The following is a 5,706-nucleotide window of genomic DNA, read 5'->3' as shown; positions in this document are numbered from 1 at the left end:
CATCCTGCAACTGCTCCATCACTGAGGTCAATTAAATGTTGTCCTCAAGCAAGTTCCTTTGAACTGAAGTCTGTGTGAAAACAAAGAGACAAGATTCTGGTTCTCTTCATTAAAGAATGATTTGAGCTGTTGATAGAGACAAGCCTTAGTCACAGCTTTTAATTTCCTCAAAGTAGAAAGGAAGTTTGGATAAAATTTTTTAAGGACTAGGGACACTGAGTTTTTAAAAGGAAAGGAAAGGATGTAATGTACATAATTTGAAACAACACTGCTCACCCCCTCCTCCTTTGCATCACTTTTTCATCTGAAATGAGGGCCAGCATCAGATGACACCATAGTTCATGCCCATGTAAATGGTAAGGTCCCAAGTTGTACCAACAGAGCAAGGCATATTTTTGCTCAGATTTTGGATTTGCTGCAAGAGGAGGAAAAAGATAGGAGGATTGCTAATGTTTAAAAGAGAGGGCGAAGCAGAGAAAGTGAAAAAAGGGAAGGAAAATATCGTGTGTAGGCTCAAAGGTAAAGGCTGTTTTTCTCACTGATAATAAATGTGCCAAGAAGGCTGAATTCATTTTAAAAGGTCATTGGAAAAAAAGTCAGATGGAAAACGTTTTGATAATTGAAATCCAAAGTTTTGTGCATGTTATTTCATCCTGGGTTTCTGTCAGCTCAGCCAACCATTCTTTGGGCAAGCAGCATTGCATCTTGTAAAGGAGCCTGTCTCAGAGCCAGGATCCCCAGATCCCTGCTGGAAGAAGCTCTGCTCAGCTCCATCAGGTAGACACAGCCAGGACCAAAACCTGGGAAACTGCTTGCTCTGGGATTGGGAAAATACTCACAGCTAAGCTAAAAAAGCTGGAAGTGGTGTTGTGGTTGAGTCTTCCCTTACTTCAAAGTCTCTGGATTTCCTTTCATTCCAGCAGGCAGAATGTTATTTTAAAAAATTAAGTTGCAATGCTAAATTATTGTTAGGAATTTTTGCCCGAAAAATTACAAATCAGAATACTAATGTAAGGAACTTTTCATGCCTCATTCAGTCCAGTGGGTACCTAAATTGATTTTTGTAACAAATAATTTTTTTTGTCAGTGAGAGACAGTTCAGGAGCCTCTATGCTTATTGAAGTTTCATGTTCAATGTTTTGAATAATTCAGGCAGAAAAAAAATATTTTGAAAATGTCAGATCATTTTATTTTGAGATTTTGGTGTTTTGTTTTGCTGCAGCATTGTAAAGCTAAAGGAGACAGAGGAAAACACTTGGTAATGTCAAATCCTTCACTACATTTGGTGTGGGAAAATCCACATCTTTCTACCCTATGAGTTGGAACCCACCTGCCCTTCACCCACCTGTCACCACCAGGTTAGGGAGTTGCTGGCTTAGTGTAATGACAGATATTTTCTTGTATATTTGAGAGAATTTTAAAGACACAGCATTCAACTCAGTGGTCAGGAAGTCAAATTTTGTCCTCCCACCTCTATGGTGCCCCAAAATTCTAGGCTTCTCTGGGAAGGGGGAAGAATTATCATGATGTGGTCAGTCTTCAGTATCCAGAAAAAAAAGTGTGATACTGTACCTGAAGGTGAATAATTTCAGTACTTTTTAAAGAAACAGGAATGTCACCTTTCCTCTTGCTCCCTTGCAGCTGGGTTCCACCTCCTGCTGCTCAGGCTGCAGCAGAAGGCCTCTCTGAAAGTTTATAAATTTTTTCATTTAACCTGAAACAGTTTCTCAGCCCTTTCTTTTGGTGTGGAAAACAACTCTTGATTTTAGGGTCAGTCCAAAACTGATAGTTCTTTATTGAATTATAATCCTGTAGTAACACAGTGCATTATTTCATGCCCCCTCAAATAGCTTTCCACCAGGCAGAAACGAAACACGTATCCTTCCTTTGATTTCTGTTCAGGCATCCTGCTGGTGATAGCAGCCAATTAGCTATTTGCCATGGGACGGCAGCATCCTGAACACATATCTCAGCTGGTGAACCATTTGTCTTCTGAAATCCCCACTCTGCACCTTCTGGATATAGTTCATGCCCCGGTCTAACACACTGGAGTAACATGAGCTGCCAGCATCATATCTGCAAATATCAAATCAGCAAATATAAAAATACGAAATATTTGAATCTGTGGGCTTGGTTCTGACAAAAAAATGTACAGACTTTTTTTCCCTTCTTGTCCTCCCACTTTGAAAGACCCTCCCCAGCTTGCTATGGCTGTCATGTAGAGGAGAACGCATTCACAAATCCTTCTTATTGACTGCTTTTCTCAGCAGTAGTTTTCAAGGGTCTTTCCCCAGTGCTGTACGAGTCCCTGCAGGTGATGTGCCACAGGAGACCTTCAGGCTGCTGGAAAGGCCTTTCGTAGAAGCCAGCGTGATTTTAGAACCAGAGCCAAGACATGGTTTGTTTCCATTGCTGGGGCTGCAATCCTGCCCTAGCAGAAGGAGTGACAAATGCTGCCCGTGAGAGAAGAGTGTAGTACACAAAAAATCATTGGGTAAGAAAACAAATGTTAATTATGTAAGCTAAAAAAACCTCTCACCCAGTGCACAGAGAAAATGACAGACAACAGCTGAATTTTCTTACTAGTGCATCTCACTCTATTGCTAGAGCTTTTTGTAAGAGTTAAGCTGCTCACATATGTCAAAATTTGCCAGGGTTTTAATTTTTAAAGTAGTGCCAGAGGGGCAGGTGGCAAAGGAGCCTGAGAGTGGTTTATCCAGCTTTAACACAAAGTGGAACCATCATGTTCTGGCAAGGAGGCTAAACGGGGGAGTCAAGTCATCACAGCACGTAGTTTCTTGCTCAGCCTCCTCATGCTTCGCCTTTACTCCCCTCTGGACAAGCCATTTAACTGCAGTCATCTTTGGTTGCTTTATTTTTGTGTTAGAGACAGAAATATCTGTGCCCTGTTTCCATGCCTACTCATATTTACAGAGTTTATTCTGAAATCCCAAGCTGAAAAATCAAAGGAAAGGCTTGATAATAATGTGACAGCAAAGCAACGACACCTCTAGCATCCGTTGTTTTGCCCCGAGTCTTTTCTTCCAGAACAGTTATTCAGAAAGGGAGGTCAATAGAACTCTAAACACATGCAAACTGAATACTTCATGTTTCTTGTTGTCTTTAATGATGTTCAGTGACATGAAAATGTTACCATGGAAACTAGTTTAACAAAGGTATTACATGTGCTGTTTCCAAGGTTCAAGCAAGGCTCCTGCCTCTACCAGTGAAATTTTAGAGGAAGGAATGACTTGTCAGTGTCTTCATGGATCAAACAACAGGTCTCTGAAAACCCCCAGTCCAGTAATTAGATGTTTGTGGGACTTCATACAAATAGGACATCCACTGTTCCCAGCTCCTTCCCTTTTAAGTGATCAGTATAAATTTAAGATACTATTAGTTGAAGACCCTTCAGGAAATGCTAGAATGGAGTATGGCATGAAAATGGACTTGCCAAATCAATTCATTTCTTCTAGTGCTTTGCTGTAGGCTGTTTTAGGGCAGAAGAAATATGATCTGGACTTTCAAAATGGAGTTAATCAAACAAAATTTAGGTGCTGAGAAAACAGAATGTTCTGCATGTTTACGTGTCTGATGATGAACCTCCTCTCATTTCCAAAAGACATATCTCCATGGAACGTGCTTCTGAAGTCCATCCAGAGCTCATAGGAGGTGATATATTCTTCAGAGGATATAATCCCTATTATACTCTAGTCCTATTCCATTCTTCATATAATTATATTAAGTTGCATGCAGAGAGAGAGAGAGAAGGGAAATGCCTGTGGCAGTCAAGGCTGAGGAATTTTTTGGTTGTCCCAAAACCAGCAGTGGCTGAGAGGTAGGTGCAGTAGCAAGATCATCACCAGGGTAAGCACAGCTCTGTGGGAAGCGTACAGAGCATGTTACACCCCAGGATGGACTGGCTTGGGAAGGCCAGCCTGCACAGGACATCCCTGATGACACAAATTTGAAAGTCTAGAAAAAAAGACCTGCAAGGAGAAATGGAAGGATGTAGGTTTTTTAGCCAAAGAGAGCACTGAAGAGTGGCAGAGAAAGGGAGTGTTTGGTTGGGGAAAGGATGTGGTGAGAAGGACAAGGAATAATGGATTTCAACTACACCTGTGATGTTAAGATTTGGTTTTAAGGGTGGGATTCATCTAAGCAAGTACAGATATCTACCATGTAAATACTCCGTCTAGGTTTCATCCATAACCGTGGAAAGAAAGAGTCACTCACAGAGAACTGATCATCTCATCCTAAAATAGACATCTAAAATAGTGCCTTCACAGCACCTCGTGGTTTTCATCCACAGCAAAGCAACCTGTTTCTTGCATCCAGCACTTCCAAACTGGCTCCTGCTCTCACAGCCATAAACACTAAAGTTTGCAAATGTACTACATATGTGGGATGGGATGCCAGGGCCTGCTAACCCCCCTTATCCTCCTTTGCTAAGGCAAAGAGCAAACCCTGGAGCAGGCTGAACTGCTGCATCAAATTAATACTGTGACCAGAATCATATTTAGCAGTTGTAGTTGTTGTACATCCCTGTGAGTGCCAATGACCATGTTAAAAAGACCATATGTTTATGAAGAATATAAATGTCCCTGTTTTGTCTTGTCATGTGCTGGGAATTGGCCCTGAGTCATTCTTCCTATGAATCCTTTCAGAAGGACCAAGGGGAAGAAAGGAAGAGAGAACGTTACCTTGGTGAAGGGCAGGTTTTCTCTTGCACTCTAAGGTGAAGGCACAGCACAGATGTCTGTGCAGCATTGTGGGTTTTGAGATGTGGAGAATTAGTGTCTGATGACCAGGCTCTATACCATCAAAGAAGAATTACAGCTTAAGTTGTCAGAAGATAATAAATTAAATAACTCTCAAAACAATACCTTCCTTTCAACATATTGAGTTCTGTTCCAGGTATGCACCTATGCTATGGATAAGCCACCCCGCCTCTCTCTGGTAAGCTTCCATATATTTTATCAGAAACAATAAATAAATAAATACCACCCAAAGGAGCAAAGAAGCAGCCATAAGCAGTACACAGAAATCAGGTCAGCACAGTGGTACTTGTAAAACACAGTAAACACATGTTACACCACCAGCACAGGCGTTAAATCAATACATGGGAAGATGTGGTGTTATCAGGAGGCGAGAAGCTATAGATTTCTTCTGGTTTAATTGTATTTCTGCACCTCTGTAAGCTATTAGATGTGAGTAAATATGCCAGTGCAGAGGCTTAATGATAACTTACTCTAGCATTTCTGTAACACTTTTCTTCTCCAGAATGCCACCTGTCTGAGACACATAGGTAAATATTAACCCTGCTCTGCAGCTGATTTATTTATAAGCTATCAGCAGGCAGGTTATGCTGGCAGGCTGTAGAGACTAATTTATAGCTCAGCCGCGGGGAGTCACTTGGTTTGCCTGCACCTGGGAGTAATTTCATACCGCCACCAATCTTCTCCAGCCTGTAGATGGAGATCTCCTGGTCAGCCAGCTGCTGCAGAGGGAGGAGAACGGAGAGCTGGCTGCAGGAGCCCCACCAGCCTCCTATCCTCTAGATTTCATGCCAGGATGGCAGGCCAGTTTGTCCCCTGACATTTTACCAAGTGCTAGGGACAGCCAGGAGTACTTTGTTTTACATTTGGAAGAGCTTGCTCTTACTTGCTAAAGAACAAAAAGGTCCTGACCTCAACTTCTCTAGTG

The 5,706-nt window shown here is 41.8% G+C and overlaps 1 long non-coding RNA gene across 2 annotated transcripts; it reads right to left on the bottom strand.

Moving 5' to 3' along the window:
- Positions 1-1,930: 1,930 nt before the first annotated feature.
- Positions 1,931-5,337, bottom strand: LOC148185188 (uncharacterized). Of its 2 annotated transcripts, none has more exons than XR_015773351.1 (3): positions 5,252-5,337; positions 4,704-4,814; positions 1,931-2,076 (listed from the first exon to the last, which is right to left on the bottom strand). It is a non-coding gene; the product is annotated as an uncharacterized LOC148185188 (long non-coding RNA). The 2 variants fall into 2 exon arrangements; XR_015773329.1 differs by lacking the exon at positions 1,931-2,076 and adding an exon at positions 3,665-3,989.
- Positions 5,338-5,706: the final 369 nt, after the last annotated feature.

This window comes from Pseudopodoces humilis, chromosome 1, assembly GCF_049639895.1.
Source record: "Pseudopodoces humilis isolate 2021_Gansu_Grassland_sample_001 chromosome 1, ASM4963989v1, whole genome shotgun sequence".
Classification (NCBI taxonomy): domain Eukaryota; kingdom Metazoa; phylum Chordata; class Aves; order Passeriformes; family Paridae; genus Pseudopodoces; species Pseudopodoces humilis.
The sequence above is the reverse complement of the archived record's forward strand: the minus strand, read 5'-3'. Positions and strand labels throughout refer to the sequence as shown.